This window comes from Castor canadensis, chromosome 7 (assembly GCF_047511655.1).
Source record: "Castor canadensis chromosome 7, mCasCan1.hap1v2, whole genome shotgun sequence".
Classification (NCBI taxonomy): Eukaryota; Metazoa; Chordata; class Mammalia; order Rodentia; family Castoridae; genus Castor; species Castor canadensis.
Window position 1 is genome coordinate 157,004,622 of NC_133392.1, and position 24,642 is coordinate 157,029,263.

A 24,642-nucleotide genomic window follows, 5' to 3' on the forward strand; every position below is an offset into this window, starting at 1 on the left:
TTGTGCAAGAAATTCTGAGTAGGTGTCTCAGAATAGGAAAAGACTGAGCTGGATCTTGGAGAGATTTCAGGTTTGCCCCATGGAGAGAGGAGAGAGAGGGCTTCTGAACAGAGGGAACAGCCTTAGCAACAGAGAGTAGAATAGACAGCACAGCCAGTCCCGTAGTAGGCTCACGGTCTGCCTCCTGACTTGGGAGTGCAGTGTAACTTGACACGCTTTTCAAATAGATGTTTACTTCAAGTTTCTATATTCCATACTGTGTTTCATTCGCATATCTATACGTATAAATCATTTTCTGAGAATTTTTCTTTCTGCAGAAACATTGCTAGATAATATAAACCTTATTATTATTATTTTGGGTCAGTACTGGAGCACACTTGCTAGGTAGGCACTCTACCACTTGAGCCACTCCACCAGCCCTTTTTTTTTTGAGGTAGATTTTCCAGAACTACTTGCCCAGGCTGGCCTTGAATCAAGATCCTTCTGTGCCTCTCAAGTAGCTAGGATTACGGGCATGAGCCACTGGCCCCTGGCAATATTAGGCTATTTGAAACTTTTATTTAGTGTCAGCATTTTGCTTGATAGAGTTTTGAGTGTTGTATTCTGAAGTGTTCTGGAAGAGAAGTTGAAATGTTGAAATGTGCTGTACCTAGTGCCATTGCTCTTTGCTCTGAGGAGTGAGTAATTTTGTTTGATTTTTGTACATTGATAAAAGTCAGAACTGTTCTGCAGTTCAAATGAGATCTCTTCCACTTTTTTTTTTTTTTGCGGTACTGGGGTTTGAACTCAGGACTTCACATTTGCTAGGCAAGTAATCTACTTGAGCCACACCTTCAGCCCTTTTTTGATTTTAGTTATTTTCTCAGAAAGGATCTTACACTTTTTTGCCTGCACCATTCTTCTACCTAGGCCTCTGTAGCTGGGATTATGGGCATGTACCACTGTGCCTGGCTTCCAACTGTAATCTTTCCAATCTTTGCCTGGCATTACAGGTGTGAAGCATTGCCCCTGGCTATTTCTAATTCTTTTTGTTCCATTCCACAATTGAAGATGGAGTTGTGTTCCATTAAAACTTTGTAAAAACAGGCCATGCACTCTGGCGCATAGGCCCTAGTTTTCTAGTTTCTGTTCTAGAATCTATGGCCATCTTAAATTTACTTCTCTGCCCCAAAGTAAGCTGTTATTTTTATTTGCTGGACTGGAACCTCAAGATTACTTTTATTAGGTTGCTTTCAAAGGTAGTAATGGATGATATTTGGATATGAAACATTCTGGTCATAGTTTTAGTTTCTATCGAGACGTGCCTTTTTGGCATTGAATGTGTCTGCCACCCCCCCAACAAAAAAAAAAAACAAGGTTTGAACAGGCTTGATTTATTTGTGAATCTATATTAAAAGAAATAAGAAATCTTCCTCAGAGTTCTACTACCAGTGGTGCATGATAAAGCATGTCTTTTAATATTTCTTAAATATAAAGAATAGGAAGTCTCTCGTTGTGCTGTATAATAGGTAGGTACCTTTAGAATTATTAGGTTAGAGGGATGATTTCAATTTACTTTGAGTCCTTAGCAGGCTTCTGGGTTACTGTATGCTCAGTAAAAGTGGATCTTGGGGTGTGTGCTTTGCAGCTGCCACAGGTCTCGAGGTTGCCATGGCTTCTCATTAGCTCCTTAAGGTTCCTTTGGGGCTCTGGTTGTCTGGCAGGAGGAAAGGCAAGAGCTGCTAGGAGCTGTGAGGACAGATGCCAGTTGTAGAAGTAGTGCCTGGGGAGCATTCACTATATTGGCTGTGGTTTATGTGTGTGGCCATGTATGAACCCGGGGTTTTGCTAGGCAGAACTCTGGCCACATGGATTAATTAATATATACTACAAGTGATCTGTGTTTTAGGGCCACCTGCAATTTCAGCTCTTTTAAACTTTAGGAAATGCAAATTAGCTGTGCCTCCTTAGCATTTGGGAGGCTGAGGCAGGAGACAGTTCAAGGTTAGTCTGGGCTACACAGTAAGACCCTGTCACTCACAAACACACACATACACACCCACAACAATAAGAAATGTAAATTAGAAAATTTTGTTTTGGGCGTGTTGCTTTCTCTTGGGTAAGTATTTCTGGCTTTTAATAATGGTGAGCAATTGAAATATTACAGATTTTAATGACTACTAATCCATTAAAAAGGTCAGTTTGCAATATTAGAATACTGGAAGTTTTATAATTAGAATTTAATTATTTCCATGCTAAAATGAGTATCAGAAGGAGACTCTAGAGGGCAGTGTAGCTCAGCATCTCGCACTTAAATTTTGCTTTGGAAAAAGTCAAGGTGTTCCAAGCTTGTTCCCTACTGCATGGTGTCCCAGTTTGATAGAATTGTGAGTTTTGGAAAGAAGTGATCTGGTTTGTCTTAGAAAGGTTAGTTAGCTAACACATCATGATTTATTTGTCCTTAGGGAATATGAATATCCTTGTTTGGTTTAAAACATACTGGCTTAGAAAAACTAGCATTCTCTTACTGATTCAACTAAGTGGAATTGAGTTTGTGTTTCAGATGTTTGTAGCACATTAAGAAAAGGAGTGGAGCACCTGTGTTTTCAACTCTTTCTGGGTGGATAAAGAATGTCCTCTGTTAGAGACTGACTTATTTTCACTGCTTCTTAAAGTGGAATGTTTGTAACTACTTTCAGCTGTGGGCCCTTCATAACCTCTACATTTGCATTCAGCAAAAACCCAGAGATGTTATTCCACTTGCTTTTTCCTTGAATTCTTGAACTTTGGTATATTTTCAGGGAAATCTTACCCTTAAAATTTTGACCTGTTTATATAGAAGTCATCAAATGTGGTTTGGAAAGAACTGTTTTAAGTCTAAAGGAGATTTTGATGCCTTTAAATTTTTTTCTGCCTTAAAAGCAGAAAGTGTGAGTGCAAAGGGCAAACTAATGAATCTTCTAGAATTTTAGCTGTAAGAATTTAAATTATGAATTTTAAATGTGAGGAGCAATTTTTGTGACTATTTTCTTGTGTTATTACAATGTGGGAATTGGTATATGGAGTGGCTAAGTGTAATAGACATTTGGGATTTTGAAATTTTAGTTCAAATTTTGGCCATAGGATGACTTTAAACAAAATGTAATTTTTCTTTTCCTTTACCTGATTTAGAATAATTCAAGCTTACCATTCATAATTGAAATATATATTTATTAAGTTCTTGGATGAAAAGCCCTACACAAGTACAAGCAGTGCAAATTTAAGAAGTACACCACAGGGAGAGCCTGTTTCTGGCATGGTGAACTCACTAAAGCGAGTGAGTGAATTGTTTTGTCTAGTTATGTAAGAGAGTTACTCCATCTTCCCATTGCTTTCTACCTCTAGTTGGAGAAAATAGTTATTAGGATTAGTTATAACTATTTCTTCTGTGGAGGGAAATCAGGAGTGAAAGGTATACATGGTTAAACAGTCCTAGTCACATGTGTGGATAGGTTTTGGGTCCTGGAGAAAAAGTTGTTAAGCTGTCATCACTTGAGGGGAGCAACCTGGTCAGGATAAGCAAGTCATTGTTGCCTGGCCGGTGGTCTGTCCTGAGGAACCTCTGTTTTCCCTTGTAAACATGTTATGTATCGGTCCTGCCCTTCCTAGACTCTAACGTGATTTCAAGGTGAATGGGTCAGAGCAAAAACAGACACAAAAATGGAGGCATGGATGCCAAACTTTCATCTGGCTTTTAGTTAATCCATGGGTCAGAACAAGGAACCATTGCTTTTTACCAAAAGCAGATTTAAGTACCTGTTACATACTACCAAAAATAGAATAAAGGTATTTGTTAGTTCTATATATGATGTCAGTGATATGATTTCTCCCCTTCCTGCCTCTCCCTGCCTCTCCTCTCCCCTCCCCTCCTCTCCCCTCCCCTCCTTTCCCCTCCCCTCCCGGGCTTGTGCATCCCAGGTAAGTGCTCTTGCACTGAGCTACAGCCTCCAACTAATGATACAATGGTAACTTTAGGTAGGGATAGAATACTTTGGAGTGATAGCAGATTAAAGTTGGTTTTTGTTGTCAGATAGTAAATGTGGAAAACTACCAAGGGCTGTGGAGCAAAATCTTTGACTACAAGTCGAGGAAAGGCTAGAGTATACTGGAACTATGTAGATTTGTTTGATATAAGGGGAAAGAACTGCTTTCAAGGCTGTTTTAGCTTGTGATTTCTGCAGTCTAGTCATGGTAATTTAGAGCTAGAAAGTTACATTCTGCCCCATGTGTGTATATTTTATATATATATTGGGTGGGACTAGGGTTTGAACTCAGGGCTTTGCTCTTGCAAAGCTGGCGCTCTACCACTAGAGCCACACCTCCAGTCCATTTTGCTCTGGTTATTTTTTGGAGATGGGATCTTGGAAACTATTTGCCTGAGCTGGATTCGAACCAAGAACCTCCTGATCTTAGCATGAACCGCAGGCATCCGGCTAAATTGTCTCAAATTTTCATCCTTCCTTCCTCCCTCCCTCCCCAAACTTCCTTCCTTCCTTGCCAAACTTCCTTCCATCCTGCCTGCCCTCCTCCATTTCTCCTTTCTTTCCAAGCCAAACTGCCTTCCTGCCTCCCTGCCTCCCTGCCTGCCTTCTTACAGGAAGGGGTTACTTTTTCCAGTTAAGCTTAAAAACACAGCCTGTGTGTTAGCTTTTGTTGACACTAAATAGTACTTGTATGCCATATATTTAACAGATGTATTTTTTCTACTTAACCTTAAGCAGTGTGTAATTTGAAGAACTGTTACTTCTATTGATCCTGGCTAGGACAGAAATCAGTGCACATAGCACAGTCTGAATTAGTAGGGCTCAAACATGTCCTAGAAAATGATTTAACCACAGGTGAACCCTTTAAAGACCTTGTTTAGGTAGTATCCTGAAACAGATCAAAGGGGGAAAATGGTAAGCATTTAAAAAAAATTTTTATTCAGAGTTTATCTTCTTTTTAAAAGCCCCCATAACTTCTAGGGCTGTTCTATGTTTTATGTATGTGGTGAGGAAAGACAATCCTATTTGTGTATTTTATATTGAACCACAGCTATTCAAGCTGATTACTGATCTTTTCTTGGTAAATGCCCTTTCCAACACTGAATTGTTTATTCATCCTTACTTTTAACCTGAGGTTATGCTGGGCTGAGTTGTCAGATTTTTTTCCTTTCTATTGTCTTTCTGCCCCCTCCTCCATTTTGGTAATGGATGGCTAATTTAATGATACAAGGCTTTCACGATTTGATGGCCCTAAGTGTGGATCAACATTCCATTCTAAGCACCTTCTTTTTTCTCCAGTGAAAGTTCTAATTGGTTTGTGCTGTGGGCAGTTTGTGATAGGTAGGTAAAGAGTCAAAGAGGGAAATCTATATTGCCTGACTAATTGAATTTCTCTGTTAGGTAGCAGGGATTAGCACTGGCTGTACTGCTTGAGCTACACATTTTTGCTCTGTTTATTTTGGAGATAGGGCCTCGCTTTTTGCCTAGGCCATCCTAGACTGTGATCCTTCTATTTTATGCTTCCTGTATAGCTGGAATGATAGGCGTGTACCACCAAGCACAGCTTTTTTCCATTGAGATGGAGTCTCCCAACTTTTCAGACCAGCTCGAAACTGTTATCCTCCAAATCTTAGTCTCTTGCATGTCTTAAGATGAAATGCCACTGTGCCCAGCTATTGGTTGAGATGGGGTCTTGTAAACTTTATACCCTTGCTAACCTGGAGCCTGATCCTCCTGATGTCAGCCTCTCAAGTAGCTGAGATTACAGGCACGAACCACTGGTCCCTCGCTGTCAAGTAGCTTTTTATTTTAGAGTGCAGAGCCTGAGTTTAAATCCTGGTCTGAAATGAACTGTATGGCATCATGGAGCACATGTTATTTAACACCTGTGTCTCTTGGTTTGCTTATTTATAAAGTGGAGGTAAGAAATAGTACCCATCCTATAGGATTATTGTCATATATGTCAAGCACTTTATCACAGTTCCTAGCACATAGTTATCACCCCCATTAGTATTAATGTCATCATCTCACAGTTTGGATGAAAAGCAGCTGATGCTTTAAGCAGGAAATGGGCATTATCAGAATAGAGTTTTGGAAAAATTAGTATGATATGGTTCTGGATAAGCACAGTAGACGCAGGAAGACCTCTCCTTTTTTTTTTTTTTTTTTGCTTAATTTGAACCAATTGAGTTGTGTCCCTCAAAATCTATGTGTTGAGGTCCTTTCCCAAGTACCTTAGAATGTGACTTTATTTGGAAATAGTCATTACAGATGTAATTAGCTAAGATGAGGTCATTAGGATGGGTCCTAATCCAATATGACTGGTGTCCTGTAAAAAAAAGGAAATATAGAATAGAGTCAAATATTAGAGGGGAAAGGATGTAAAAGAGAAATAGGGAGAAAACAGCCATGAGTCAGCTAAAGAGAGGCCTGTAACAATTCCCCCCAACCCCCATGGGGTTTTGAACTCAGGGTTATGCACCTGCTAGGCAGGCGCTCTACCACCTGAGTTCCCCCCTGTCCTCCGCCCCAGCCCAAGATCCTTCTTTCACAGTAGTCCTGAGGAGGATCCAGCCCAGTGGACACCTTGATCTTGGACTTTAACTGTTCAGAATTGAGACAATAAATCCTCTCTTTTGTGACACTTTGTTAGGGCAGCTCTAGAAAACTAGGCAGATAATGGAATTTTGAATTGAGGCAATGGTAGTGGTACTGAAGAGAAGGTGAAAAGAGATGTTTAGAATGCAGATCCATCACTAATCACTTATTGGGTGTGAGGAGGTGGGAAGATTTTGCTTGAGTGGATGGTGATGTCATTAATGCTGAAAATACACCAGGAGGGGAAAAGTTGGGTGGCATGTTCGGAGAACATACAGGACAATTTCATTTCTAAGAATATTATTTGATTTGTGGCTCTCTTACCCAATTTTTGATTGGTGGTTGTTAGTGTTTAGAAGAGCAGTTGACTTTTACTTATTTCGTAGTAACAACTTTATCCCCTGCAAGTTCTAATTCTTCTTCTACTTGTTTGCTTTGATTTTTCCCCGTTAGGCAATTATGTTGCCTGGAAATAATTTTTTCTTTTTAAAAAATTTCTTACTTATTTTTCTTGTTATAATTAAGTGAAACTTCTACAAACAATGTTGAAGAAAAGTGTCATAGGAGCTGTTCAAGTGGTAGAGCACTGCCTAAGAAGCACGGGGCCCCGAGTTCAAGTTGTTCAGGGATTGGGGATTGGGGATTTAGCGCAGGGGCAGAACGCAGGTGGGTAGGTTGGAGCCTAGAGCTTTGTGTCTTATGGGATGGCCACCTAGTGAGTACCTAGAAGCTTTGACCAATGAAGGGAGGACTCTCTCTACTTGTACTGGGAACCATGCTGACACCATAGGGCTTCCTAGTTGAAGCAACATTGGGTTCACACTTAAGCGATTTCCTCAGGAGTTTTTATTTTGTTACATGCAGGGTAGATTAATGGGACATAAGTGGTCAATTAAGGGACAAATCAGGTGGTTTAGTTTTGTGGCCCACCCACAAAACCTTCTGGCTATGAAGGTATGCAGCCTACATTCATAGTGATTCTGTTCATTGATTCTCCTTAAGGAAGGAAAGAAGTATAAATTTTAGTACTTCCCATTTGATAAAACTCTCTCCACTGGTAGGAGGTTTTTGGCTTTCTTTTGTTTGTTTCTTTTTTTTTCTTTTTTTTGATGGGACTGGATTTTGAACTCAGGGCTTCATACTTGCAAAGCAGGTACTATTCTGCTTGAGTCACACCTCCAGTCCACTTTTGCTCTGGTTATTTTGGAGATGGGGTCTTGGGAAGTATTTGCCTAGGCTGCCCTCTTAACTGTTGTTCTGGGATCCTCCTGATTTCAGCCTCCCAAGTTGCTAGTATTACAGGTGTGAGCCATGGCACTGGCTTTTCTTTTGTGTCTTAATAGCTCAGTTATGATACAGACTGTACGTACTATGCAAACACTTTCCATTTGCATTTTTGGCTATACCACATCCTTGAAGGAAGGAGACCTATTAGATTCACTTAGGAGCTTTCTAAATACTTAGGATCCTGTCCTCAGACCCCAGGCAGTAGTATTACAGAAGCTCCACAGCTCTCGAAACCATGCTCGAGACTCACTGGTTGTAGAAAGAATAGGTTGTGAACTGAGAGCCATAGAAATCACAACCGTTTGGGGAAATGTACTGTGTGCCAGGGATGGTGCTGGGGTGTAGATGTTTTCCACCCGATGACCTACACCTTGGCACCAGCACCATGGAGCTTTCTGTCAGTATTTTCTTCAATGTCTGTTTCCTACATAGCCTATCATGATTTCTGCTCATTTTGTCCACTGTCATTTAACATTTAAAAAATTTAAACTTTTTACACTTTGTAACACTTCTGAAATTAAAAAGCTGTGTCACTTGGTAGGTAGAGTGTAACTACAAAAGTAAAAATAAAATGAAACAACAAATCTTAAAAAATGAATTTATAAAAATATAGTTATAAAAAGGAAATTAATTGGGGCTGGGTGTGGTGGGGCACACCTGTAATCTCAGCTACTCAGGAAGCAGAGATTGGGAGTATCTCAAGTTATTGAGATCTCATCTCAGCAAATTAGCTGAGAATGGTGGTATGATTTGTAATCCCAGGCCAGGTAACAGGCATAGGTAGGAGGTTTTGCCCTGAGCAAAAATGCAAGACCTTGTCTGAAAACTAAAGCAAAAAAGGACTGGCGGCATGACGCAAGTGTTAGAGCATCTGCCTAACAAGTGTTCAAACTCTGTGCTACTCCCTCTCCACAAAAGTAAGTTACTCAGTGTGAAGAAAAGAGTTATTTATAGTCATTTAGACTATTCAGCTTCATGCCTTCAAGACAGAGATGAGGATTTACATATTAAGGTAATTTAGTTTCGAATTTCGATATTAACTAGCACAAAGAGACCTATCTCACATGTTTAAGTGCCAGAAGGGACAATGTATTTGCTAGATTGTAATTAAAATTTTTAATAGAGGCCAGCAGCCCTTCCAACAGAGAGAAAGCAGGTGAGATCCAGTTGCCAAGTCCCACTGGCTCTGGTCAGGTGTATCACTTATACCCAGAAGAGGTTTTAAGAATTTCTTGAGTAGAAGAAGCCAAAAACTTCCAGTTCTCCTCCCCCACACCCTGGCATGTTGTGGTTAGAGCTGCAGGAAAGCCCCAGGCTGTAGGGAGGGGGGTGCGGAGGGCACTGCTTGGGGCTGTGGAGAATGTAGCTGGCTCAGCAACCTAAGGAGCTAAGGAGGTGCAGGGGAGATAATAAAACTTGATTTTTAATTTTACTATGGCTTGGATATAGTTCATGCACAAATATACATATTTTGGGATTCTTTTACCTGGAATGCTCTACCTCAGAGATCCACTTGGTCTTGCTAACTTCCTTGCCTCTTGAAAGGGTCACTCAAATTTCATTTCTCAGTGAGACTTTTCCTGAGACCCTATTTGTTTTTATTCATATGTGCATACAATGCTTGGGTCATTTCTCCCCCCTGCCCCCACCCCCTCCCTTACCACTCACTCCGCCCCCTCCCTCTCCGCCCACCCCCTCAGTAGCCAGCAGAAACTATTTTGCCCTTATCTCTAATTTTGTTGAAGAGAGAGTATAAGCAATAATAGGAAGGAACAAGGGTTTTTGCTGGTTGAGATAAGGATAGCTATACAGGGAGTTGACTCACATTAATTTCCTGTGCATGTGTGTTACCTTTACCTTCTAAGTTAATTCTTTTTGATCTCACCTTTTCTCTAGTTCCTGGTCCCCTTCTCCTATTGGCCTCAGTTGCTTTTAAGGTATCTGCTTTAGTTTCTCTGCGTTGAGGGGAACAAATGCTAGCTAATTTTTTAGGTGTCTTACCTATCCTCACCCCTCCCTTGTGTGCTCTCGCTTTTATCATGTGCTCAAAGTCCAATCCCCTTGTTGTGTTTGCCCTTGATCTAATGTCCGCATATGAGGGAGAACATACGATTTTTGGTCTTTTGGGCCAGGCTAACCTCACTCAGAATGATGTTCTCCAATTTCATGCATTTACCAGCGAATGGTAACATTTCGTTCTTCTTCATGGCTGCATAAAATTCCATTGTGTATAAGTACCACATTTTCTTAATCCATTAATTAGTGGTGGGGCATCTTGGCTGTTTCCATAACTTGGCTATTGTGAACAGTGCCGCAATAAACATGGGTGTGCAGGTGCCTCTGGAGTAACCTGTGTCACAGTCTTTTGGGTATATCCCCAAGAGTGGTATTGATGAGCACCTATTTTAATACTGTAGCTTGTGCCCTCTGTTGTGTATACTCTTAATCTTCCTCATGTCGCTCTGGATTTAGATATACTCTGTAGAGGATTATTAGATGTGTTGGTATTTGTTTTCCCTGCAGAATGTAAACTCCGTGAAGCTAGGATTCTTTCTGCTTTGTTCATAGATGTATCACAAGTGCTTGAAACAGTACCTGGTCTTTGTATTTTTGTTGAATAATAAAGCATCTGGCACATAGTAAATCTAATAAGTTTCCTTAAAGAAGGAATAAATTATTTAGAAAGATTTGGGAATACGAAAATGAATAAAGCTAGACATAGTGACATATGCCTATAATCCCAGCATCCGGGAGGTTGAGGCAGGAGGATCATGAATTTGGGACCAGCCTGAGCTGCATAGTGACACTGTGTTGTAAAAACAAACAAACAAAATAACAACCACCACCAAAACACAAGCAACAACCCTCCAGCACATCAACCAACCAACCAACCAACCATGCTCTGTACCCATGAAGTGGCTTTAGCAGTGAAGACTAATTTACAAGAAAATAATTCTAAATATGTGAAAAATGCAGCAGAATCATTTGGAGGGTAGAGAAGGGCGTGATTAACTCTGGGGTAGGTATTTAAATAAATTATTTTAAGTTTTGAAAACTGTGATAGTCATTAATCCACCATTGGTAGGACTATTTTTTTTCTTAGTCTACAGAAAATAGAAATGAGGAAAATTATTACTTGAGTACAGTGCTTGTGACTATAGAAACTTTCTGATAGATGTTTCTTTCCTCTAACTTGAATTAAGCATATAGCAAATCTTCATTTGTTCTCTGTATTTTTTTAGTTTGCTATTGTAAATATATTATAGGGTATTTATTGGAAATTTATCAGTGATCTCTCTCCCATCTCTTGTTTCTAATGCACGTTGGGCCCATTCAGGTATTTAATGCCTTAAGGACATAAATTTGTTAGAAAAAAAAATCATTCAATGATAGATGTTTTTCACAATTCTTAGGTGGAATGCTTTGACTTGGTGGCTCTCCAGAGTTTGAATGGTGAAGGGACAGAGGAGGTAGGAAAGAGGTTGCTGCTTTGCTGTTAAGACAGGCGCTACCTTTTGTGATAGATGCTCCCCTTGTAGGACCCAGCTGAGCATCTGTCCAGACACACTTTTCCCCAGCTCGTATAAATAATGCAGCAGCGGTGGTAACAAGAATGAAAAACAAAATGCTGAGTTTGCTGCCTCCCCATCTCCTTTTATTTTGCCTAGTGATATGCTTTCTAAACAAATAAATGAATTACTAACATCACTGATGGGGTGATTTAGGCCCTGGCTGATTGTTTTAATTAGGTTATTACAATAAGTCCATGACAGAGTCCATGATCTCAGTGCTATTAAATGCGCAACATTCATGGGGCATTTGTTGTGGGCTGGACATTCTGATCGAGGCTTTACTTGAATAATCTCATTTCATCAACAGTAGATACTATTATTAATCACATTTTAAAGATGAGCATGTGGAGACTTAGAGGTGAACCTGAACCTGCAGCGAATTGCCCAAGGTTACTGTGCTAGTGATTTGCTAGATTGGGGAGAGCCCTGGCCACCTGATTGTAGAGTCTGAGCTTTTTCTCCTCCAGGCTCACTTGCTCAGTCACAGCTAGGATGAGACAGGGCTCCTTGCTCTCAGGGCACCCGATGAGGGAGTGTTCCTCACCACGTAAAATCATCCAAGAAATACAGTGGTGAAATTAGTTTTTATAAAGTTTTTTTTATTAGGATATATTCATTATGGGGAGGATTTGAAGTGACAATTCCAATCAGACTTACATTGTACATTACTTACATTTCTAAAGTGGTGAAATTAAATGGCAGTTTATACCCAGAACTTAAAAAAAATTCTAATGACCATTGCCTTGTTTGAGGCCAGTGAGCCATTGAGCTCACTTTATTTATTTATTTATTTATTTATTTATTTATTTATTTATTTATTTATTTATTTATTTATTTTTATGAAACAGGCGTTTCTGCCTTTGCCTGTGCAGTTTGCTTGATTATCTTCACTTTGCCACTCTTCAGTATGAAACAGAAACACTGCCTCAGCTTGGTGGGGACTGAACAGACAGGCGGAGAGGCTAGATACTCATATGATTCTCTTTTTAAAAAGAAAACTGCTAGACCATAATCTTAGCTACTCAGGAGGCAAAGATCAGGAGGATCTCAGTTCGAAGACAGCCTGGGCAAATAGTTTGTGAGACCCTATCTCAAAAAAACCCATCATAAGAAACGGCTGGTAAGTGGATCAAGGTGAAGGCCACGAGTTCAAGTACCACCACCACAAAACAAAACAAAAACCAAACCAAAACAAAAAAACTGCTAGAAATCTTAATAGGTTTAGAATTTGTAATTTTAAGAATTTATGTGAAAGAGCTCATATTCCATAAGGTAGACTGACCTTGTTTCCTATGTTGTACTTGGTCTTGATCTTATTCTTACTCTCATATTCTTTCTTCCTTTTTTTTTTCTTTTTAAGTAATTTTTTATAGCTTTAAAATTTTTTGATTTATATTTTTCTGGTGGTACTGGTTTTGAACTCAGGGCCTCACACTTGCCAGGCAAATGCTCTACCACTTGAGCCACTCCACCAGCCCTCTCATACTCTTTATGAGCAGAGAAATGGATGATGTAACAAGGATACTACTGTTGGTAAAACAGATGTTTCTTAGTTGAAATTGCATGCACTTATGGTCTTGTGTGTTAATCAGTCCTAACAACTGTGTTTACTATTGAAACTGGAAGGGCTCGCCTACCTAGCAAGCATGAGTTCAAACAACAGTACTACCAAAAAAGAAAGCAAAAACCAAACCAAATCAAACCAAAACCAAACCTAAAAATACAGACTTTGATGATAGTTTAGCTGACTTTTCTTGTATGGCTCTCCTGGATTATTACTTTTTTTTTTTTTTTTTTTTTTGCTGTTAGCTCTTTCCCACTACTTAATTGACTCAGTCACCACTTGCAGTGCACATGTCAACATTCCCACAGACACTAACCCTACAGTGTAGTCTGCACAGTAGTGTTTCTATGCGAGTTACTGGACTCTTGATCACTTTTAATGCTGAAATGAGATCCATTCTGATTACCTTCCAGTCCTCTAATAGAAATCTAGGGAGTGTGTGTTTGTGTCTTTTCAAAGTTTATCCTAATAGCTCTTGGTGGTCATCGTAAAATTGTCCATCTGAAACTTAACAGATTGCAAATGAAATCAGTATCTCAGTATTTGCTTTGCTACTGCCTAATGATACCTCTGTTTGAGTCATTTAATACTTTCAAAACGTAACCTTTTAAAGTATGTTTCCACATCTTCATCTGCCACTTGCACATTTAGTTCTAACAAACCAGAACTAAAGCAAAATTTGCTTCATGAGAAACTGCTTGCAAAGCTTTAATTTAGATTTCTTTGAGCACTATTAATGAACTTGTAAAGCATAAGGAAGTACTTTTTATTGACAAAGCAATAGCATTAAAATTCATTAGCATTCTCAAAGATAAGCCATTGTGCTCCACAGATACTAAAAACTACCACTGTTGACCTAATGGCTAGATTGCAATTTAAAACAACCTCAATATTTCATTTTTGTTTGAAATCCACCTTACACTCTCAAAAAAAAAAATCTTTAGTTAGCTAGAGTATGGAACATAATTGAATAAACAACGGTAAATTTTTTCAAAAAAATTCATGTTAATTCCTTGAAACTAGGTGATATATTTGTACTTCTGCTTATAGCTTTTATATTTTTGGGCTGGGGCATGGCTCAAGTGGTAGAGTGACCTGAGTTCAACCCCCAATTTTGCTAAAAATGAAAGGACAGCCGGACTCTGGTGACTTAGTCTGTAATCCTAGCTACTCAGGAAGCAGAGATCAGGAGGATTGCGATTCTAAGCCAACCCCAGCAAAATGTTTGCAAGACCCTATTTGAAAAAAACAAATAAGGGCTGGGGTAGTGGCTCAAGGTGTAAGCCCTGAGTTCAAACCCCAGTACCACAACAACAACAACAACAACAAAACAAAGGGTTGGCAGAGTGACTCAAGTGGTAGAGTGCCCACTTAGCAACCATGAAGCCCTGAGATCAAGCCCTAGTACCGCCAACCAAAAATCAAAACAGATGAGGAAACTGAGACTTGGGAGTTTTCAAACACTTGCTCAAGACCAGCCAGCCAGGAGTTGGTAGAGCTGGGACTTAAATTCATCTCTGGCTGCTAAGCCCTTTCTACTACATTGTCTGGGTTTGGGGGGGGAGTGTGTGGCCCAAACAATGTATATACATGTGAGTAAATGTAAAAACAATTTAAGTAGTGGGTGGATTTTATGTTTTAAAAGCTGTCACTTACTTAGTGATGTTTTTCATTTATGCATACTAAAGTTATTTCTAGTGGCTGGACTTGACTATTATGTCACTTATGTTTTTATTTTTTGTGGCTCTGGTTTTGGGTTGGGGTTTGAGATTATTATTACAAAGTGTCTGATTCAGAATCCTTGCCACAAGTGGCAACATGGCAGCTCAGCCTGCTATGCAAGGAGAGACGGATTTCCTAATGCCTGCTCCTTTGCTAGCCCTTCCTCCTGCCTTTCCGCACATGTGGCAGTCTGTCCTAGGTGCCTGACCAAGTGTTCCACAAAAGTCTGATGACGGCATGAGGCAGTGAATTTCTGAAATTCTTTTTACTCCTTCCCCCTCCTCCCTCTTTATCTATCTATATATCTATGTAATCTATTTTGCTGTAGTTCTGGGGATTAAACTTGGTGTCTCACACATGCTAGGCAAGTGCTCTACTTGAGCTGTCAGTAAATTTTTAAAAATGTAGCTAACGTCTTAATTTTATTAATTACCAGTGGTGGGATGACAGGCATGTGATACCACACCTATCCCAATTTAAGTTTTAAATCATTTGTTACTTATCTCAGTATTGCTAAAGGATGTGTTTTATATTTTAATTTCCTGTTTTAGACATTACTTGCTGAGTTCACCCGTGAGAGATGAGGATTTTGTCTCCAATCATCTGCTTTCCCTTCCTCCACCTTTGCGGTGTTGAATGCGCATATTCTTTTCAGAATGTGTGTATTGCCATAGTTCAAGTGCATATTGTATTTGACCTTACTCTGTTTCTTCTACAACTTGTTAATTTTCTTTCCTGGAACTGTCTCTTTTCTTTCTTTGCTTGGTTTTGTATGCTCTGTACTGTAAATCAGCCTCACATTTTCCAACAGAACTATGTAAAAGCCTCTCTCATCGTGCTGGGAAATACTAGGTGATCTACGGATCACTCTTGGCAGTATCCTTCTACAACTTCTTGTCTTGATTGAGTGTTGAGATCTAGCACCTAGCTCGGCATCCCTTCAGAGATCATTTTCCAGGGTTTCATTTGGTTCCCTCATTTGTGAAGTATCTCCCTAAGAAGGGTACAGAGAAGTAAGTGTTTTGAGGCTTTGTGTGTGTGAAAAAATGTTATTTTTATATTCATAGTTGATTTAACAGTTTGTCTAGGTATGGAAGTTTAGATTGTAGACAATTTTCCCTCAGAGATTAGAAGGCATTGCTCTGTTTTACAATTTCTTTGTTTCTTTTTGGTAGTACTAGAGTTTAAACTCAGTCTTGTGCTTGATAGGCAGGTGCTTTACCATTTGAACCATGTCACCCTTTTTTTCTTTTAGTTATGTTTTGGATAGGGTCTCATGCTGTTTGCTTCACACCATGATTTTCCAATTTACACCACCTGAGTAACTGGGATTGTAGCTATGTCCTTCCATACCCGACTTGTTGTTTGAGATGGGGTCTTGCTAACTATTTGCCAGGATGGTTCAAACGGTGCTCTCCCAAGGTCCTCCTGATTTCCACCTTTGGAGCAGCTGGAATAACAGGTGTGAGCTACCATGCCCAGCCCTTTGCTTCCAGTTTCCAGGCAAGAAGTCTCAGCACAGCACAGGGTACCCTAAACTGAAGCTAGTTGGAGCCTCTTAGGACTGGTTGCTTGAATAATGCTTTTGGAAACATAAGGTTATTGAGCTGGGTGCTGGTGGCTTACCCCTGTAATCCTAGCTACTCAGGAGGCAGAGATCAGGAGGATCGTGGTTCAAAGCCAGCCTGGTCAAAAAGTTTGCAAGACCCTATCTCGAAAAAACCCATCACCAAAAAGGGCTGTAGTGACTCAAAGTGTAGGCCCTGAGTTCAAACTCCAGTACCTCCAAAAAAAAAAAAAAGGAAAGAAAGATAAGGTTATTGATTAATTATAAAGAAAATGACAGGGTATATCTTTTGCTCCCAAATGTTAAATGAACATCCCTCCAGGGATATCATGGAGGTAAACATTAAAACATTTTTAGGTAGCCATAACTGTAATACAGAAAATTACTTTGACTTATTTTCTTCTTGCTACATCTTAGGATAAATGGTAAACTTTTGTTTTAATAGACTTTTGAGTTTGTATTTTAAAACAAATATATTGCATGATATGGTTTTTCAGACATCCTGTTTTTTTTTGGTGCTGGCTTGAACTCAGGGCCCCTGCATGACATACTTCACTATTGAGGTACACCATCAGCCCCCTGAATTTTAAATCAATTGGATATGTGTATTTTAATACTTGTTTTTTTTTCACTTAAGAGTTTTCGTAATGTAACATTTAATGCAATATGAATGGAGTTCACAAATGAAAGGAGCATTCATTTTGACAGCCTGTGTAAATAAAGTTGGTAAGTAAAGGATCTGATTGACATTTTTGGAAATGAAACAGAATTTTTTTTTTTTTTTTTTTTTTAAAAAGAAGGCAGTGATAATGGGAATTGAGCTTACTAGGATCTTGAGCTTGCTAGGCATGTGCTCTACCGCTTGAGCCATGCCCCCCTAAGTCCTTTTGCTTTTAGTTTGTTTCTCAGTTAGAGTCTTTGGTTTTGCCTGGGCATGCCCCAGACTGAGATCCTCCTGCCTCTGCCTCCCAAGTAACTGGGCTAGGATTATAAGTCTGAACCACCATGTCCATTAGAAATAAAATACCTTTGATGTTGGATATGTTATGAATATATTTAGCACTAACAGAATTTTAAAATTTTTTAAAAAGGATTTCATTAAAAGCAGAAACCAACCATTTTGTTGGGAATAAAAGTATTTTTAAATTAATTTGCATTCATTTAGTTTTTTAATCAAGAATTTGCATTCAAGAAATATTGTCCTTCTAACTTTTGGTTACAGTGATTAGTATTATACTAATATTAGTATAATGAAGGTCTTGTGGTGGTTCATCCCTGTAATCCCAGCACTCAGAAGGCGGAGGCAGGACGGTCTTGAGTTCAAACTAGCCAGCCTGGGCTAGTTAGTGAGACTCTGTCTATTAAAACAAAATTAAATTTAAAAATGCCAGGTGAGGTGGTCAGGTGGTTCAGCCTGTAATATTTGAGAGGGCAGAGATTAGGCTTTCAAGTTTAAGGCCAGGGCAAAGTTACTAAAGTCTCTATCTGAAAAACAAAATAAGAACAAAAAGTCTGGGTTCAGTGGTATAGAGCACTGAGTTCAATCCTCAGCATGGGGGGTGGGGAGGTACATCGATCAAGCATGAGTTGTTAATCATTAGAAAACATGTATAAAATGGTAAATACCAGTTCTTAACTCCCCTGCTAATTGTTTTCAATAGACTTCTTAGTGTTGGTTACTAGGGTTTTCCTTTACCCTTTATCATAAAAGACAAAGTTTTCTTCTTCTAGTTACAAAATTAGCTCCTATTTAATGTTGAAGGATATCTTTCAAAATTTCTGATTCAGATTTTATAACAAATCTTATTTTAGTGTAACCTGCTTTTCTAGTTTATTTGGCTACCATTTGGTTAGAAAGAATAAACTGCAGTTCTCCATAACACCTGAGTGCAAACTACAGCCACAAAGTCTTTAGACTGTGAAAACAAACATTTCTCAGCCTTATAGCAAAGACTTCCTGTTTTTAAAGCTTTTCTGAGCTTCCTGAAGAAAAAGACCAATATAGCTATGGTTACATCCTGTGGTTATTTTCATTAAAAAAAAAAACAAAACAAAAAAACCCAAGGAAACTGTTCTTCTAAAGCCCTTGATCATAAAAGTGATTAGTGCTCCAAAAAATGTACATAGGACTTATGTCTAATCTTTGCTAGGCCTTCAATAAAAGGTAATAGAACCAGTTCAGCTTTTACTGCATCTCTGTTCAATGTCTGCTGCAATTGGAATGTCAGGAAAAATCTCAAATGAAAGGACCTGCCCTTTCTGGAAAGATTGTAAAGGAAGTATTTGGCAGTCATTTCCCTTCACTCATGAGAATGAACATGCTTTACATTATAATCATTTAAACATACCAGAATCAGCTTGATAAGACTTTATTTTATTATTATTGTTGTTATTATTTTGTGGTGCTGGGGCTTGAACTCAGGGCCTTTACCTTGAGTCACTCTACCAGCCCTATACTTGTGAAGGGTTTTTTTGAGTTAGGGTCACATGAACTATTTGCCTGGGCTGTCTTCAAACCATGATCCTCCTGATCTCTGCCTCCTGAGTAGCTAGGATTACAGGCGTGAGCCATTGATGCCCGTCAGGATTTTCAATGTAGAGTTAGCTTGCTTTGAAGATTGGAGGGGATGATCAGTGTTTAAATTTTATTGTTGGAATTAATCAAATGATGTAAACATTAGAAATCAGCTTGATTCTTCCTTTGTACTGAGTTGTGTTTCCTGTAACTTTAAATGTTTGCCTTTTCTGGTCAGTTGAAATTAAACTGCAAGAATAGGTATTCAGCATTTATCTTCAGTGCGGTCTCACACACCTCCAGACCTCTCCAAAAGAACAGACAAGAAACAAGAAACAGTGACTTTGGATTTTTGTTTTAGCCTATGTATTTTACCATGTTTGAGTACTTTTTTTTTTTTTTTTTTTGGCAGGACTGCGGCTTGAACTCAGGGCTTTGAGCTTGCAAAGCTGGTGTTCTCTCACTTGAGCCACACCCCCTGAGTTTTCTGACATTTTCCAGGGGAGAAGTAATTTCTGATCCAGAAATTATTGGATCAGTAATTGCCACATGTGATGCTGAACTTGGGTAATGGTACTCATTTAATTTTTTGAAACATTTAAAATATGTTTTTCCTGAAAAGCATGTGTCTGATTTTATTTTAAAAGAGTTCAATTTTTTGGAGGCATAATTTTAGAAAAATCTATCAGAATAATAATAAAAGGGCAGATCAGTGCTTTGAAATTGTATACATGATCTTAATTGTACAAATATTTATTTGGTTAATATTTTCAGTTCTTGTTGTAATGATTCTGGTTGTGGTTTCTTTTGTCTTAAGCTTACTTCCAATAAACCTGGCTGGATCTCCTCACTAATTCTATCAGTGTAAGCTTGCGTACATTTAGTTGTCTTGTTCTGGAGTTCTTAAGCTCTTTCTTCCACAAAATGCTTTCTGCCTGCCTTCCTGCCTCACCATTTCCAATCTGTAACACTTCTCTAAATGAAGAAATGCAAAATATCTGTATTGGAACTTCATAATATTAGCTATAATGAGACAGATTCCCCTCCAGTAATTTTTGAAGTAGAGATGAAAAATGTCCTTAAAAATCATTAAAGCATACTCTATTAGAGGTATTTTTTCTGTCTGAAGTTGCTTTAAGGCTTGTTTACATCTTCCACTCATGAGATGCTGTATACTTGTAAAAACTAAATGCCATGTCCAACCTTTCTTGATGACTTGAGTCCAGTTTGCTGTGAGTGCCCGCCCCTTGTGCTTGTAAGTAGGAGGTGTGCTGGGAAGCTGGTTTTCCCCCCAAGAATATACTTTAGTAATGCTGATACTTCTTTATTTAATAAAATAATCCTTCAAATACTTAGTAGCAATTTATTGGATATTTATTTGTTTTTTTTTTTTGGGGCGAGACACTGGGGTTTGAACTCTGGGCTTCACGAGCTTAAGCCATTCCTCCAGCCTTTTTTTGTGATGGGTTTTTTGAGATAGGGTTTCAAAACTCTTAGCTATTTGCCCCAGGCTGGCTTAGTCCTCAGTAGTTAGGATTACAGGCCTGGGCCAATTTATTGTTGTTATTTATTTATTTATTCTTTTATTTGTATGTGTATACAATGTTTGGGTCATTTCTCATATGTTTGGGACTGAATTGAAAAGTGTAAAACGTAAAGGAAAGTTGTTTTGTTTTGGGTGGCACTGGGGTTTGAACTTAGGGCCTTACACTTGCTAGGCAGGTACTCTGCCACACCTCCAGCTCCTAAAGGAAAACTTCAGTTAATGCTCAACTTAATGTTGTAGTTACATATTTAATTGTGAAATATGTGAGTTTTACTAACAGCTGATCTTTCTTGAGTTTTATAATCTGATGGTATTTCCAGTTACTTTTCAAGAGTCAGTCATGTAGAATTTATGTAGATTGAAGTTAATTCTTAAGTTTTACTGCTAAATACACAAGTAAATGTTTATTAAGAAGCTTACTTCTCTAGAACTTAGTATTTGCCTACTAACTGACATATATGGTTCATTGTAAATCTTTTTCTGTGGACTTGATTAACACCATCACCAACTTAATTGATTTAATATTTTGTATTTCTATTCTTTAGAACATTTACAAAGTATGTGAATTACATCTTGACAGTATGGAAAGTGATATGAATGGATAGGTAATTATGAAGGTTATTTAAAAAATTCACGTCAATGTATGCTTGGCTTAATTTTCACATAAGGCTTGTAAACTATGGTTTAGGTGATAGTTAATATTATCACGGTATTATGAATCAGTCAGTAGTTCTAAAGATAAAGAATATTTTGTGTGTGACATGCTAATTCTGATTTTACATGTATTTTAGAATATAAATAACTTCCTTTTAAAAAGAAAGGATATGTTATTAATACTTACACTTAGGCAACAGGAGTATCTGAAGATACTCCTCCTGTTGGAGTTGGGAGTTGGGGAAACCAGGACAAATGGGGAAGAACATTTTGATTTGATTTAGGATGATTTGAGAGGGTCTGTAGAATAATATTTTGGCAGAACCCATTGGGCATTTGCAAATGAGGGTCTGTTGCTAAGAAGCAAGCTTGACTAGAAAATAGAATTTTGGAATCACTAATACAGAGCAGGTTGAGAGTGAATTTCCTCTTAAAAGTGTGATGATAAGAGGGTAGACACGTCTAGGACTGTTTATATTTAGGAAGAATCATCAAAAGAGAACGATATGGCCAGAAAGGTAGGAGATCCAGAAGAGTGCATAATCCAAAACCGTTGTATGGTAACAGAACCCAGTGTTGGTAAAAGAATAAATTGATCCAGCATTTTTTTAGGACAATTTGATCTTTCTGACTAAACTGGTGTATATCTATTGAACTACACTACAGAAATACGTATATGCCCAAAGTTGTACACAGAAGTTTGTTGTAACAATATTTATAGGAACAAAAAACGTGACAACAGTTATACTTGGGGACTTGATAATTATGGTAGAATTCTGTGCCGCTATAAACAGGAATAGTACATTTATGACTTGGTGTAAAGTGAGAGAAACAAGTTGAAATAAGTGTAAATAGTAGGATTTCATTTTTGTGAAATGAAAATCAAATTGTCAGACAAATGAATATGTGTGCTCTTGGGTATGTGTGCCTATTTATATATAGATGTTCTAGAAGAGAACCTAGAGAGACTTTAACCTGTTGCTTGGAATTGTTTGGATTTTCTGTAACAACATACACCACTTTAATTTTTTAAAAAAAAGTGCTTCAAAAAGAAATATATTTTCTTTCATTAGAGAACTCTACAGAGTTTGTTGTCTGTGACATTTCAGAGTTGGAAAAGGGAAAGAAGTAGGTAGTTTGCATAAAATTGTAAGAACATATTCTGTATAATAACAAAAACAAAAACTCCTCATCCTAGCATACTATGAAAACATAGCTAACTGGTAGTAATAGAACCCTTGATTTTCTTTGCTCTTTGCTTGACTTGGGTAGTCTGTTGACATTTTGACACCAAGTTCATTGGTTTGAAAGTACTGGAGCGAATGTTGATTCTCAACCTGACAGTTATACTTTTAGTTGACCTCGCTAGTTATCATTACTAGGTGAATGTTGTGTGTAAACTGTCATACAAAAATGCAACCTTCCTATCCTTCAGCATTGTTGGGAGTGGCCCAAAGCCTCCATCTTTAGAAGATGTGGTTAAGTTTCTTCTTGCTGTGAGAGAGGCAGAGTGAGTGGTGAAGAGAGTAGATGGAGGTTAAGGGTCTGAAATAATCCCGGCGCAGTTCATCTAGTGGCAAAGTTATACTTCATATTTCCCTTGTGGGCTATTCCTGGTCATAGTTCTAATGTTAGTTTAACTAGACTTTCTATTTAATTATAACTGTTAGGATTAAGTCAGATGTCAGCTCTCTTGGTTTCATGTTGAGGCCTGTAGAATATGGAGTGCTTTGCTCCTTACTGCATCTGTTGTCTCCTCTCATTATCTGTTAATGGTGTGCAGTTTGACAGGGTGTTTTGATAAATGAAGGATATTATGAAACTAAGAGCTGGATTTTGTATGGAATGGAGTTAGGACAAAAAGAAGCAAATATCAGACAAGGTGAGGAACAGATTGTGTAGGGACTGCTTTATGGAATGCTGACAGTAATGTGTATTAATTTTGGGTGGGATATATTAATGTTTTTTTTCCATTCATCTCTCACAATTTTTCTTTCTTTCATTTTTTCATGTGCTCCTGTACAGAACACCTGAAAAACTGTATTTCTTGTATTAACCTCCATTTCTCCTCTGCAGATCCCTAAATTTACAAACTCACATTACCAAGGTTTAATCCCAGTTCTTTACTTTGGAGAGTGGAGGTAAGATTTGAAATGGTCTGTTACCACTGACTGAGAGTCATCAGGCCAAAAGAACTCTTGTAGGGAATAGAAGCTTTTTATTTAGAGAAGAAAAAAGGGGACATAAAGTCCAGTGCCAAAGAGGGATCAGAATGAACTCCCTTCTCCTTGCAGTAGAATTTTGTAGTGCTTTTGCATTCCCAGAATATTTGAAGGCAAACTAGTATACAAAATGCTTTCAGAGTTTCATGTTCCATTTACATTGCTCAGTGTGTGTGCAAAATTTAGTAGCCTATCTAGTTTACCTGTTACTGGGTGCATATTGCTTAAATGCCAGGTAAGTAGGAAGAGCTGGGTTTGAATAAATTAATGATGACAGTGATGACTTTGTGTGTGTGTGTGTGTGTGTGTGATGGAACTGGGGTTTGAACTCAGGTCTTTGCACTTGCAAAGCAGGTGCTCTACTGCTTGAGCCACACCTTCAATCTATTTTGCTCTGGTTATTTTGGAGATGGGAAATTTCAGCCTTCCAAGTAACTATGATTACAGCCATGAGCCACTGGCACCCGGCTAATGATGACTTCTTTACCTCATTTTTTTTTTTTTTTTTAAAGTGTAGCTTGCAAACTAAACTCTGGTATGGTCTCAGGGTTTAGATGAGTAGCCCTTGGCACAATTATTTGCATTTCTAGAAAGCAGGGATAAAAATCTTCCTTTTTACTTGACTTTAAAAGATTGATATGGTATTTATTTGCATAGATGCTACTTATTTGAGATAACCTTTGTGCCAAGAAGCGTGTAGAGACTATGAGTAAAATAGGGATCAGTTTACTTATTCATTCCACGGATCTGTGTGCTTGATGCCCAGGGTTTGATGAGGAGCAAACATACAGAACCTTCTGTAATGGAACTCACCTTCTAGAGTGGGTATGGACATTAATCACAAAATCACAGTGATGAGTTACAAGCTGAGATAAATGCTCTCAAGGAAAGGAACACAGTCTGTCAGGACTTACAACAAAGGAACTTGACCTAGAATAGGGCCTCAGGGAAGGCTTCTGAAAAAGCGATTTTTGACCTGAGATCTGAAGGAGGAACAGGCTTTAAAGTGTGTGTGTGTGTGTGTGTGTGTGGACTGCAGGGAGATTATTTTGCTAGAGTGGGAAGAGGTAGGAATCCTGATACCTAGGGGGTATAGAAACACTAATGTAACTGGAAAGGGAGGTTTCTGGGGGTTGGATTAACAGAGGGTGCAAGAGAGGAACAAAGACTTTGTGTTATAAAATGCTGTCAAAGCACTTAGAATCCCTGAGAGACTAGGTGTAGCATGAATTAAGAATATAGCAGTTTGGTTGTTCTCACCACCTCTTTCCAACTCTCTTGTATTAACCAGCATTTTTTAAATGGCCTCTGTGTATATGTAGTGGGGTGAGGATGGAGGTGAGGGAACAAAACCCTCTTCAGATTTTGCTATGTGTCTGGATATAGTTGGTTAG

At 38.5% G+C, this 24,642-nt stretch overlaps 1 protein-coding gene across 4 annotated transcripts in view; it reads left to right on the top strand.

The window, feature by feature from the left end:
* Positions 1 to 24,642, top strand: part of Rere (arginine-glutamic acid dipeptide repeats) — a 379,832-nt gene that overhangs the window by 68,466 nt on the left and 286,724 nt on the right. The window contains exons 1-2 of one of the 4 annotated variants that reach the window (XM_074081431.1): positions 16,949 to 17,037; positions 19,239 to 19,393. The exons of the other annotated variants lie outside the window; for them this stretch is intronic. The gene's annotated coding sequence lies outside the window, so the exon portion shown is untranslated. Of the gene's footprint in view, positions 1 to 16,948; positions 17,038 to 19,238; positions 19,394 to 24,642 lie in introns of those variants that run through there. 4 annotated transcript variants of the gene reach the window in all.